General features: G+C 35.8%; 1 pseudogene across 2 annotated transcripts; it reads left to right on the plus strand.

Annotated features, from left to right (window-relative positions):
- The first annotated feature begins 2,195 nt into the window (after nt 1-2,195).
- On the plus strand, nt 2,196-4,595 carry LOC104606958 (pentatricopeptide repeat-containing protein CRR2, chloroplastic pseudogene; annotated as a pseudogene). Of its 2 annotated transcripts, none has more exons than XR_016085830.1 (2): nt 2,196-2,662; nt 3,248-4,595. The product of XR_016085830.1 is annotated as a pentatricopeptide repeat-containing protein CRR2, chloroplastic pseudogene, transcript variant X1 (transcript). The 2 variants fall into 2 exon arrangements; XR_016085831.1 differs by having other exon boundaries at nt 2,197-2,662; nt 3,416-4,595.
- The last annotated feature ends 9,746 nt before the right edge of the window (nt 4,596-14,341 follow it).

Raw genomic sequence — 14,341 nt, forward strand, 5'->3', positions numbered from 1 at the left:
CCTCCCTTAAGGTTTATCCTACATAATATTAAAGACTTTTCCTATCCTTTTAAAATGAACTAATGCCTCCCATGGTAGACATTTTAGTTGTTGTGTCTAATGGAATACTTACAAGGACAAATATGCCCATACAGGCTTAATGTTGGCTTAGATGGATTTCTATTCAAATTATTAAAAAGAAAACCTCAACTGTTGCTCTTGCTTCTGCAATGAAGGGACGATTCTTTCTCCAATTTTTGCACAAAAAAAAAAAAGAAAACTCAGCTCATGGATACCAATTGTTTTTGGAATAAAAAATGTGCAAATACATTTCCATTCGTTAGCATTTGGAATAGAAAATGTTGATGCAATGCTTTAATTTTTTTAAATACCAAATTTACCTTTAACCAACTTCACTCATACATAAATTTACTAAAATACCTTAAAAAATATTTGCATCCTTTTACTACACCGCAACCTTTTTAGCTTACTAGTAAATGTGCACATGCTTTGCACGTGACAATTCTAGATGATAATAATGATAGTAATATTATATCCAAAATTTTTATAAATTTCATATATTTTTTATAAATTTTATATTTTTATATTTTTATATTATTAGTCTGATGCGGATTGCAAAATCCAAGTTTGATTACATAAACACCTCATCCAAATATGTGATAATTGGATTAAGTTGTGACGTTTCAAGTATCGTTGACAAGCCCGCCTACTTAGGTAGACTCTTCTTTTTCTAGTGTTTTATCTTTTTGGTGTATCCTTTTTTTAATTCATTTATAAAAAAACAACATTTAAATAGAGGAAATTGAATGAGGTGAAAAGTACTTGTTCAATACTTCAATTTACAATTTAAACCTTACAATTAAATAGGGACTAAACACAAAATTGAGTATGTTAGTCAAAAGAAAGTTTCACAATTTTATTAATATTTTTAATAGTAGCATAAATATAGAATTGTATAGATGTGTTCAATTTTTTCTACAATTTTTTGTATTTTTGTGTGTAAAAATAATTCGGATATATCACACTTATTTTTGTTTAATATGATAAATACATAATATTATGCATGTGCCTGAGTGCTTTTTTTAATTTATGTATTTTATCATTTTCGCGTTTTTATATTTTATTAACTTTTATTATTTATTTATGACATTAAAGCTCTCAATGAATAAAAGTTAATAAAATATAAAAATGCAAAAATGATAAAATACATAAATTAAAAAAAGTTGTGTGTAAAACAGCTCAGAGAACCCGGGGACGCTAGTTGCCTAGCTGGCTAGTCGAACTGCAAAGAAAGAAAGCTTAGAGAACCCGGGGTGGCTAACCCAACATGGCCACTTCGATCCTTTAGTACTCAATGAATGTGAGTTGAATGTATGTGAGTAAGATAGCTAGAATGCATAATTGTGTGTACCTAGGTCTCAGGGGCTGATGCCCTTATATAGATGGTCTTCCATGGGTCTCATGAAACACCTCCAAGATTATCGACTCACGCCGCTAGGAGTCTGCTCCGCCCCAAGAGGTAGATAACGTGCTAGCCAATAAGGCTCCTCGTGTTCATCCGATCCGAGCGGGATGAGGATAAGGCCTACGGTCATGCGGCGTGATCCCGAAGGGCTCTGAAACAGCTGGTAGGCTTCTAGAAATCAGCTATGCGTTACCTCGATAGGTATGGTCATCCCGAGCTGCCCGAACTTTGGTTCTAGCTGAGGTGGCTGAGGATGCTGAATCACACGTCTAGTCATCGAGTGGTGTCCATGTGTCCGTTGTTTAATAGGTTGGGCCAAATCACCCCTAATCAGAACCAATGTGTAAATCCTTGAAATCCTCAGCATAGAATTCTTGTTTATAAATTCCTTAGACAAAATTTCATTCTCAAACTTTATATCCTCATCTAGTTCAAGTGCATTATCTGGATCCCTGTCCTCTGATACAAAATCATCATCCCGGTCTCCAACATCTCCATTTGTTTCTTCATTATACTCAATCTCTTTCATCATATTGGAACCATTGGAACTTTCGACCACCCCAAGAATTACAGACGATTCAGTCGAATTTAAAGCATCCACAAGTGGAAAATTATCAGACTTCATAGTTTTAGGAGGAGAATTTCCACTTGGAGAGATGCTTTTTTTCCAAGTTTTATAACCTTGTTATCAGGAGATGACAAAAGAGAATTTCAATATGGAATTATCCATGACTGAAACAATAAGATAATAATAGCTGCAAACCCCATCTCCTGGGCTTGAACCAAACACTCCATAACATTTAGAATAGAACTAATTGCCCAAGGAGCACTGATCCGCTTGGGAGTTCAGACTTCTACTACTATCTCATGCTGGATATTTGACAAGAGAACTAAAAGTCAATCAACAAATACACCTAATAAAACCAAACTCCAGCAATTCAAGCAACGATTTCATCAACCGTTCGGAAAGCAACGAAAACCAGACAAAATGGCAAGGAGAATGGCGGGCTAGGTGTTTTTGAATTATATTTTGTAATCGATTACGATTAATGGGTTCATGCGTCCAATGAATCCACCAGTCCAACCAAAGTCCAACACAGAGGTGAGGTCGGAACCCGACTTAAGTTCGAGTTCGTATGTAATTCAAGAGAAGCAACATGCTCTGTGTTAAGAGTTGTTCATCAAGCTTTTGATAAGGTTAGCTCCAATATGCAAATCAAGCATTATTCGATCCCCAATCTTATTAAATGTTTTAACAACAAACAGACTTTCAATCCGAGTGTATCTTAATGATGCGCTTCAGGTCCATGTGTAGAAGAAGGTATACAATCCCAAACCCATATCCAAATCATTTTGCTCTTTTACTTCACACCCAACCCTGCGACTCAAATCCCACCATCTCTTCTGTAATACAAGAACTAGTCCAAGCTGGTCATTTTCTTAAAGCCCTGGAACTCTATGCCCACCATTTTAATCATGGTTTCCGGCCTGATAACCAGACCTTCCCCTACATCCTCAAAGCTTCGACCCAACTCGGAGACCCAACCTCTGGATTCATTATCCACAACCATGCCATTAAATTGGGTTATGATTCTAATCTCTTTGTGGGTAATAGTTTACTACTTTTCTATGGCCGATTTGGTTGGCTAGAACCCATGCATTACCTGTTTGAAAATATGCCCCAGAGAAATGTTGTCACTTGGACTGCTGTTATATCGGCATTTAATCAAAACCATCAACCGGACCTCGCTGTTGAATTTTTCAATGACATGCTTGTTTCAGGATGTCGACCCAATTCCTTTACCATGGCTACTCTCCTTCCAAGTTTTTCTTGCCGTCAAGGATCATCCCAAATTCACAGCTTCTTGATCAAGTCTGGTTTTGAGTCTGATATCTTTGTTTCGACTGCCATGATTGACGTCTATGCAAAATGTGGGTTTATGTTCTCAGCCCGTCGCGTCTTTGACGAGATACCCGAAAGAAACCTCATTTCATGGAATTCAATGATGCGGGGCCATGCTCAGAATGGAGATGCAAAAAAATCAATGCAGCTATTTGTAGAGATGCGGATATCTGGAGGGCTTGAACCTGATTCATTCTCAGTTGTAACTGCACTTAGATGCTGCGCCAGCTTGGTCTCATTGGGACAAGGGATGGAGATACATGGCTATGTATATAGAAGTGGTTTAGAGAGGATTCTTATTGTTGGTAATGGACTTGTTGATATGTATGGTAAATGTGGAGCTCTAGAGCTTGCAGAGAGGGTCTTTTATCAGATGCAGAAAAAGGATGTAAGCTCATGGACTGCACTCATTATCTGCTATGGGTTGAATGGTCAAGGAGCCAAAGCCATTTCTCTCTTTGAAAAAATGAAGAAGACAAGAGCGGTCAGCCCCAACTCTGTAACATTAATAGCTGTCCTCTCAGCTTGCAGCCATTCCTGCTTAATAGAAGAAGGGTTTGGATATTTCAGAGACATGTCTGTTGACTTTGGTATAGAACCCACAATGATTCACTACCTCTGCATGGTAGATATGCTGGGAAGAGCAGGTTTTTTTCAAGAAGCTTTGAAGTTCATTAGTGAGATGCCTTTCCAAGCAAATGCTCAAATATGGGAAGCATTACTTGGACCTGCAACAATTCAAGGGGACAGAAAGGTAGCAGAGATGGCTGCAAAACGCCTTGTTGAGTTAGAACCTGAAAATCCTGATCTTCATGTACAGCTGGCAAACATCTATGCAAAAGCAGGTCAGTGGGAAGATGTTGCAAAGATCAGAGGAAGGATGAATGCCATGAGGCTTCAGAAGATCACTGGAAAAAGCTTGGTGAAGGTTGTTAAGTAGGAGTAAAGCTCTAAATACATATACCCCCTATTAGTATTAAATATCTAAATTTGGCATTACATATTAGCAGTCTCTACGTCTCAGATGTGTATCGAGTTTCACAAAGAAGACCCTGACAATTGCGTAACCCATAGGTGCAGCCGTGCAGGTATGTTAATAGCACTAGAATCAAGAGTTCAAATTCGACTGGAGCAAGTAAACCAGATGGTTTACAGATCCAGGGGGACAATGTTGTACCAATGATTGAAATAATCTTGATCTTTTTGTTGCATTTTTGTTGCATCAAAGTTTCTTCGATGATGACTGGTTCAATTTCTTTCCATAGCCTCTTTATTTTCTTATGGAGATTCGATTTTAGATTAGGGTAAATTACAAAGACCTTCTAGTATGGGGTCAATGACAACCACCCCCTTTACTTTCATTTGCAATAAAGATCCCCTTGAACTTTCACTTTGCAACAAATATCCCCTCTATTAAGGTTCCTAAATTAACTTTGAAAAATATTCTCATTTGGTTGTTTAAAATTTTCTGAAGTCTCAAACTACCATTTTCTTAAATAGGGATGGCAATTTCTACCCTACCTAGTGGGTACCTACTCGACTGCTCCATGGGGTAGGGTTTTTTGCTTGAAGGACGGATTTTGGGTGGGAACGAATTTTTGTACTCTACAACCTGTATGGGTACAGGTAGGGTTAAGTATTAGACTAAACCCGACCCTCCCTAACCTGCATATTATTGGAAAGTATATAAGTTTTATGTATTAGGTGTTGAATAACTCAAATTTAATAATATTTTGAATTTTATGTGAAGGGTAATTGATAGTTTATGTGTTTTTTAAATGTTTTAATCAAATAATTGAAAATTTTGTTGTTTGGTTGTGTTATTTTACTTATTTATTGCTTATATATAACAAGAAATAATATGAAATTAGATATAGGTTCTAAACCCAACCCACCCCACCCTTGAATGCGAAGAGGATTGGCTTGGGGCAGGGTTTTGCATTTTCATGTGTGGGGAGGGTTTAAATTCTCAAAATCCAACTCATTACAGGTTTTGAGAAGGGTACAAGTTAGGAGATTTAGGGGGCGGGTGGGGTCTAAAATTTACAAAACCCTCCCCGAACTCACCTCATTGCCATCCCTCTATTTGAACGATTTGTGATTTGATCAATTTTCTAAATACAATATTGAAGTCCTCTTGATTACTTTAATAGATCCTAGATGGCAAACTTATTCATGAGTTACAATTAGCTCCAAATAAAATAGTGATAAACTACATATTACTTCTCTAAGATGGTGTAATAAATGCAAAGAAGAATTTTCTTGTAGGAATTTTTTTCTTCTCCGATGATGGCATAACAGAGAGATATTTATTGGTGAGACAGTGGAAGTATTTTCTGACGAGAACTAATGGAGGTGCAACTATGAAGGCATTTTTGGGTTAGGGTTTAAGAGAAAATGGGCAAGGAAAAGAAAAATGAAAGTTTTAAGGACAAGGGTCTATATATTAAAATGCAATGTGCCAAGTTGGCACTTTCCTGCTCTATGGTTTATTCTCAAAGCCACTTATCTCTTTTTTGGTTTCTTCTCAAAGGCACCTATCTTTTTTCTGTTTTTTTTTTATTTTCTAATTTTAAAATTGAACAAAATAACTCAAATGGCCAATCATTTTTAAGAGTTTTAACACCCCTCATTAAAATTCCATTTTCTCTCTCTCTCTCCCCTTTTCCCAATAACTTAATAATCTCCTCTCTCCTTCAATAACTCATGCCACTAATTCTCTCTTATCTCCCTTACTCCATTAAATTGCATAAAATTCATTAGCTTTACCTATATATCAATTTCAATTTAACTATATACATATTATATATATATATAGATATATAGATATAGATATAATAGATATAATAGATATATTTGCATCAAACTATAATTATCTGTAAAAATTAATTCTATTGAAATTGATATATTCATGGATATATTATTGCGCCACATAATCTACTTCCACTTAAAATTATAATCCATTTATATTCCATTTGAAAATAAGTAAAATTAATTAACCATCATAAAAATAATTTAGTAAGTTACTTAAATAAAATAAAAATAATTATTAATTTTTATTATTGACAAAAATATTATTGTTAATAAAAATAATTTAATTAATAAAAGGAATAAAATAAATTAAAAATGAATAACAGTTTAAAATTAATATAAAACTAATACAAAATTATCTAACAATTATTAATTTTATTAATTTTAAAACAACTTAAGTTCCACTAAAAAATAAAAAAAAAAATCTATAGTTAATTAAATTTCATAAGGAATTTAAATTAAAAAAACTTAATATACTTAAATAAATCAAATTTTTACTAATTTCAAAAATTAATAAAAAAATATTAGTTTTAACATAGTTTAATTGTTTTAAAATCAACTTAATTTCATTTAAAAATAAGGAAAACTATATAAACCCCTTGGGTTTTCTAACAATCCTATGAAACTCCCTTGTGTTTTGATTTAACAAAAACCTCCCCTATAGATTATGGGGAGGACTTTGTTAGGTTCGAAACACAAAAGTGGTTTATAGAATTGTTATAAATGAATAAAATTAAAAAAATAATAAAAATTAGCATTAAGATACAAAAAAAATACAAATTTATCTAAAGAATAGGAAATTGGCCACTCTCACTAAAACACAACTTAGATTGTGATCGGATAAACTAGATTTTAACCCCAAAAAGTAATACTTGAATTGAACTTAGATGGACACCATTTATTTGGAAATGCTATAGAACTCCATCTTCAATTTTGCTGATAAACAAAGCCCGTGCGTCGCATGGGTCCTGACTAGTTTGTTAGAAAAATGAAAGTTTAAGGGTCTGTTGCAAATGATAGTTCAAGGATAATTATCACTAACCCATAGTACCCATATTATAAGGGGTCTTTGTAATTTACCATTAAATTAGGATTCATACCTTGAGTCTTCATTAATTAAATTAAATATACAGAGTTTTTCAAAAGGACTTGAAAATACATTGTTTACCCTTCATTTCCTTCTAAATTTTCAAAAAGAACCAGAAAGATTATAAATCTGAATACAAATGAAGGTGACATAGAATACCACTTTTTCCCCCTCTCCAACCATTAGCGAGAATAGTGACAAAGGCTTTAACATGGATCTTGAGATTGATTGATGAGCCCTACCCAGTTCAAGCTGAATTTTGTCTATATAGAATCTGATTATCGATTTTTTACCAAGAGTTGATATTGGCAATACAAATACAAAGCCAGAAGAAGATTTGACATGAAAAGTCTATTTAGAAATAAGGATTGAGAAGCAAATGCATCTTCTAAAGAACTAGATTTAATAATTGAAAGCTTTTTCTCCTATATGAGCCATAATGCTTAAAGAGCACCTACATCGACATAAGAAAAATGGGATTGTTTATGCAAAGAGACTTTCTGACTAGTTCCTCCAATTGATGCCATACAATGCAAGGGATATTCATTGGTTAACAGTTAAGCGTATGTATGCACCATTTGTAACACTTATTTTCTAGGCTAATTGTTGACCATCAATTTTTCAAATAAAACAGTGAAGGCCATCCTTATTATTCAAATAATAGAATAGTTAAACAATAACAAGGTTCATCTATTAAAGGGAAAAATAAGATTTAAATGAATTTACATGTAGGCCTCATTTGTTTTTCAGGAAGTGGGGGTGGATATGTTGGAAGGTCCCATGGAAAAGAAATAAACGTGTATTCATTTTTTAGTATTAGTGGGTCTGATGGAAAAGAATGTTCCCCAAGCAACTCATTTACTTAGGGAAGTAATACTCTCCTAAAACTTAGGTAAATTATTAACCCATGTGCACCAAAAATCCCTAATAATGTCACTTTTTGAATAAATTGATTATTATACATATTTACTTGGGGAATAAAAGAACATTGACAATTGCTCTCATTCAAATAATGGAAGAAAATACTTACCCAAATAAATGCATTTATCCAGGTAAGTCATTTACTACACGCGAAATAGGCCATAGCGTTTCATTGATGGAGGGTATGTTTTATGGGTCCATTTAATTTTTAGGAATAGGTGCCTAGAATCGAAATAGAAATGGCCCATTCCGATTCTTGCTGTTTGTTTGGTAGGAATCCTATTCCAATTGCCATTCTTACGAGAACGGCTTCCCCCATATGGGGGAATGGCCATTCTAGCCCACCACCCAAGGGAATGGGATTCCCATTCCAAAGTATGTCAAGAAGTAAAGAACTCATGAAATAAAGCCCCCCAAACCCTAATATTAATAAAATAATAAAATTATTATTAAATTAATAATAAAAAAATAAAAATAACAAATTATAATATATTAATAATAAAATATTAATAAATTAATAATATCGAACAAAGATATTAATTATTAAATATAATAATAATAATAAAGTATAAATAAAATATTAATACAATACAATTAAAGTAATAATAAAATATTATGAAAGTAAAAATAAGATAATAAAAAAAGTAATAATAAAAGGAAAATATATTATTTATTCAAAAATAATAAATTATTAACAAAATATAACAATATTATTATTAAAGTAATAATAATGTAATGATTTATTAATAAAATGTTAATAAAGTATTAATAAAATAAAAAATAAACTAATAGAAAATTGAAAATTTTCAATTGATTCCGATTGCAATTGCTAATGAACCATAAAACACCAATTAGAGTTCAATTTTGATTCTTGATTGAACCAAATAGACATCAAGAATAGGTGATTCTAATTCCGTTAGGTCTACAACATCTAAGTCATTTTGAGAGACTTAATATATTTAAGGACAAATTTCTTAAATTACCCTCATGGTTTAACTAATCAACTAACTCTTCCCTTCCAGTTTACATATTGTCTTAAAGTACCCTTAAATTTTCTAACAATTGACTAATTACTCCCCTACCATTTGGGTTTTCTTACAATCCACTCACATGCCACATAGATGACTGTTATATTTTGGAAAAAATGGCTTTCTCCAAAATTAGAGAAAAATGGCACTACCGTTCGACTGGTGGTCCAAGCAGAGCAACCAAGGAATGCCAATGGTTGTCAAGATGCAACGCTAGAGAGATATTGCTCATTAGAAGCAGTGGTATTACAAGGAATAAGGGAAAGTATCACCATAATGGGAGGTGAATGGTGGTGGATGGGGTGGAGAACGAGAGCCAGACGACTAGACGGAGAAACTCTTAGGGGTGCAACTATTACTATTGTCATTCACTCATTCTTTCAATCACCCTCTCTTTTTGAATTGTCATTTGTTACAATCGTTGCGATTGTAGAGCTCGTGATCGAGACTGTTAGGATTAGAGTCTTGGGCCATGTGCAGTTTAAGCACATGGCCCACTTGTAGTTTAGCCGGTTGTTGGGTTGTAACACAACAACAGACCAACTCTGTTGTAATTATAAATGCTGCCATATCAGAATAAGAAAGAATAGATTTTCCTCATTCCTGATACCTCCTTACATGGTATCAGAGAGGAAAAAGGACGGGTAATGAGAAAGGTTAATCACACCCTGTGAGCATGCAATGAAGGAAAGGGATTTGCGATGAGGACTGGCTCTAATGCTGCCTTATGCGTTGTTCAATATGTCAAAGGCACTATATTGCATGGCATATCTCTTCCGAGCAATAGCAGCCTTGTTCTCAACGGATACTCTGATTCTGAATGGGCTAGTCCTGTCACCCAATGGTCAACCACTGGCTAAATCACCTTACTCAACTTGTCTCCTCTATCTTGGAAAACCAAGAAGCAACCGACTATTTCTCACTCCTCGGTTGAAGTAGAATACCGAGCAATGGCCTTTGTCACAACTGAATTAGTTTGGCTTCAACATCTCTTATCTAAACTCACCATTCAACTTTCGTCACCTATGCAACTGCAATGTAACAGCAAGCCAGCACTTCACATAGCAGTCAATCCAGTTTTTCATGAAAGAATGAAACACATTGAAATTAACTGTCATTCCATTCGTGAACAAGTGCAAAATGGCTCCTTACAGACTCATCACTTATCAAGCTATTCTTAGCCAGCTGATCTCTTCACAAAGGCTCTTCCCATAGAAAAATTCCGTCATCTCTGTTCCAAGTTGGGCATCTTGATGTCCTTACGCTCCAACTTGAAGGAGGTGTTAGGATTAGAGTCTTGGGCCCACGTGTAGTTTAACCACATGGCCCACTTGTAGTTTAGCTGGTTGTTACACCACAACCAACCAAATCTGTTGTAATTATAAATACTGCCATATCAGAATAAGAAAGAACAAATTTTCTTCATTTCCGATACCTCCTGACAAAAACTATGTGGAACCTTTATCATCTTGGAGGGATCACCATCTTGGACGATGATGAGATGGTAAGGTTGGAAAAAGAGACTCCACATCTTGAGAAAATTGAGGTTCCAAAAGGTGCGTATCACGATATCGAACTCATCCTTCAACAGGGGAGTGGGAGCTGGTGTAGCTTGTGCCATTGGAGAGGTAGAGGAGAGATGGAGGGATCTGATCCAAACTTCTGAAGCAGAGAGAATATGGTCGGCACATTCTCAGTTGGGTCAAATCCAAAAGAGACGACAAAGGTGGGGACAAGAATTACTGATATTTGCCTTAACTTCTATTTTCCTCTATATGTCCATCTCTGGATTTAGTGGCATCTAGTTGATTCCTAGTTTGATGTTGATCGAATTTACACGACCAGGTGACAAAGAGGGTGGGTACACATGCCATAGTTTAAAGGAGTTGAAGAGGGCTATCGAATTTGGGTCAGTGATGCTGGGATATTGATTGAGTTCGTGGGACTTCTCGGTGGGCCACCGTCCTTGTGTCAATTGATTGATACTAGCACCAAGAACCAAGGTTCAAAGTATCGATTCATATCGGCCTCCGGCACCCGTCCAATACACCCCTATAGTGGGTGTATCGGGGTTTGACTGGTCTAGGGGATGGAGGAGACCTAAACTGGCCCCCTGAACCGGTTGCAAAAAAAATAAAAAAATGTATAAAAAAAGGGTATTGATTCACCAGATATGCCCATACCGACGTATTGGGTGTATCGATATTTTGAACCTTGCCAAGAACCATTGCAGCAGGATAGAGCACTAACACTAGAAGTAATGGAAGCCACCATGGAAGAGGACTTGCACCCAGGCTTGAATCCTTAGAGTAACTAGCAGAGGCTCTAGCTCCGAATGAGGTGAAGTAGGCACCAATCAAAAGCAAGTCTCCCTCAGATCTCTAGTTCCAGTTTCTCCAAACTTTAGCGTTTGTACCCACTAGTAGATCTATCTTTTGATCCTCTAATCCCAACACTTGTTTGCAAGATGCTCTGAGACTATTGTAGCACAAAAAAAAGGTTTCTAGTGATATACATTTCAAGGGATTTGTGTAGTTAGATTGCAGTGACCATGAAGGCCTTCTTGATCAAACTGTTAGAGACCTCAAGAGAGAGAGGTGAACAACAAAGAACTAAAAGTTCCTACCTAGCAAATATTGCACAAGCTACTAGGATTTATCATGAATACCAAGCTGGTTGTGCTTCTTGAGGTAGCAAGTTACAGTACTTTTGAGTATCTATTTTTAATTCAATGTGTCACTTGGGAGCTATAAAAATGGATGTGTCACTTGAGATCTATAAAAACGGACTTGTCTGAGAACAACTTCATCTACCCTGCACATGGGCAGAAATATGTTCTCAAGGGTTCAGAGCTTCTTGAAGCTTCTTCAAGCTTCAAATGTCCAAAAACATTATCCCCAACCTCTAAAAGCGATTGGAAGTAAATAAACCAATCGTCAAATACAACATCTAGTAGTTGTCTGATAGGTGTGCAGCAAATTATGTTTCCTTTAAGCCGTGTTTGGTTTAAGGCTGTGTTTGGTTAAAAGGAAAAAGTAGGAAAATCTTTATAAATCTTGTACGAGTTTTCTTACCTTTCCCTTCTTTTCCCTACTTTTTCCTTCAAACCAAACATAGCCTTAAGGTTTTATTTTGAAAATTTAAGAATTAGTGAAGGGTAAATTTGATATTTAGGCTTAGTTTGGAATGAGTACAAATGCAAATATATAGAGTGCAAAACCTTGTATTTTGTATGTATTTGCAGTGTACATATTTGTATCTGTACTCCATCCAAACTAAGCCTTAACTTTTTCCATTAGGCTACGTTTGTTTGTAGTGTAAATCTAAATTTACACCGAGGATTATTACACCGATGGGTTCATGAGAGTTTAAATGGGAACCGGATGTTGGTCCCATTTAACACTCTTCACGTTTGGTCAAGAGAAAATGGGAACTGGATTATTACACCAATACATTTGTATGTATTGCAGTCTTTGTGGGCCAACCAAGAGAAAATGGAGCACCCTCTGTTTCAATTTTCAGCAAAAACAACCACTTTAACCACTGTATTTGGAGAATCAGAGCAGCTAGTTCCCATTCTCACCCTCCAATCTTTCTAACCAAGAGATTGTAGTTCTTACCAGCCAACCAAGAGAAAACGAAGCACTATCTATTTCAATTTCCAACAACAACCACCACCTTAACCGCTATATTTAGAGAATCCAAGCAGCCAATTCCCATTCTCACTTGCCAAAATTGGAAGCTCTTTCTTCTCCTCCGCCTCCCAACCACCAGACGATTATTGATGAGTATGGAACATCTTCAGAGTTAATGCCCTCAGACTCCTCTCCCAACATTTATCTCAACCGTCATTGCTACATAAGCCATCGCGAGCTAGTGCTTGCACAACAACGCAATTGTCTCTAGCCATCTCAACGATGACGATTCTATGCCAACGGAGAGCTTAGAAGACCTAAGTGCTGATGGCACCAACGGGATTTGGTGGTAAGCATCCTCTGTTATCGGGATTTAATAATGCTAAATGGCAACGCTGTTAGGTTATGGGATAGTAATAGGTGGAGAAGCCATGTGAATGAATATTGTCGGAAAAAAAGATTTCTCCTTTCTTCATTCTTTGCCCTTGAAACCTAACCAAACGAAAACTCATCTTTCATCCTCTGTCCTTGATAGTTGGAGTGGTGGGAGGGAGATGAAAAAAGAGATGTTACAAGTGGAGAGCAGTGGCAGGAGTTTTACATTGAAAAACTTTATATACTTTTTACATCTATTATCGATGTAAAAGTCTTTCGAAATGGAGTTTTACATCAATCTTCGATATTCTTTTACACTTCATCCAAACAGCGGCAAAACTGGATCAGAATGTAACATTACACCGGTCCAGCATTTACACTCCAAACAAACGTGGCCTTAGTAAAAATAAAAGATAAATTACAATGATTAGCGATAAAGACCCTCCTATTTTATTTGCGACAAAGACCCTCCTATTTATTTGCAACAAAGACCCTTTAAACTTTAACCATTAGACCTTTGGTATTACCCCCATTCCATCTCTGGTTACCATGGTGGTTCTGACCACATAGACGTATCTAGTCGGATATCTGACCCAAGCATGGTTTTTAAAACTGAACCGGTCAGGGGTCCAGTTACTGGTTCGGATGGCCCAATTGTTCAATCCGAACGGTCGATCCATTTTGATAAAAAAATTAAAAAAAATAAAAAAATGATCAAAACCATTTAAACGGTTAACCGGCCAGTTCAGTGGTTTTGGGGAAAAAATCGGTTTTGGGAAAAAATAGAACCGAATGTGACTGGTTCTCGATTTTTCTAGTTTGACCCAAGTTCCAAGCTCCAACCACAACGTCTCTGCTGCCCACCCGAACGCAATTCAATTCCGCATTGGCTCCCCTACATTCGGATGTAGAAGTATTTAAGATATTTCATGCGGATGTAGAAATATTTGGTGAAAACCAAATCACCAATTCACTAAGCATCCTCTGCGCTGGTCGTTATGAAGGAGATTTTCAAGAGAGAATCGTGGAAGAGTGATTCGGGTTCCATACTGAAGCAAGTTAGGTCAGAGAGGGGTTTTGCTTGAATCACATTGTGGAAGCAAAGAGAAAGGATAA

This window comes from Nelumbo nucifera, chromosome 4 (assembly GCF_055504915.1).
Source record: "Nelumbo nucifera cultivar China Antique chromosome 4, China Antique-T2T, whole genome shotgun sequence".
In the NCBI taxonomy this organism is placed as follows: Eukaryota; Viridiplantae; Streptophyta; class Magnoliopsida; order Proteales; family Nelumbonaceae; genus Nelumbo; species Nelumbo nucifera.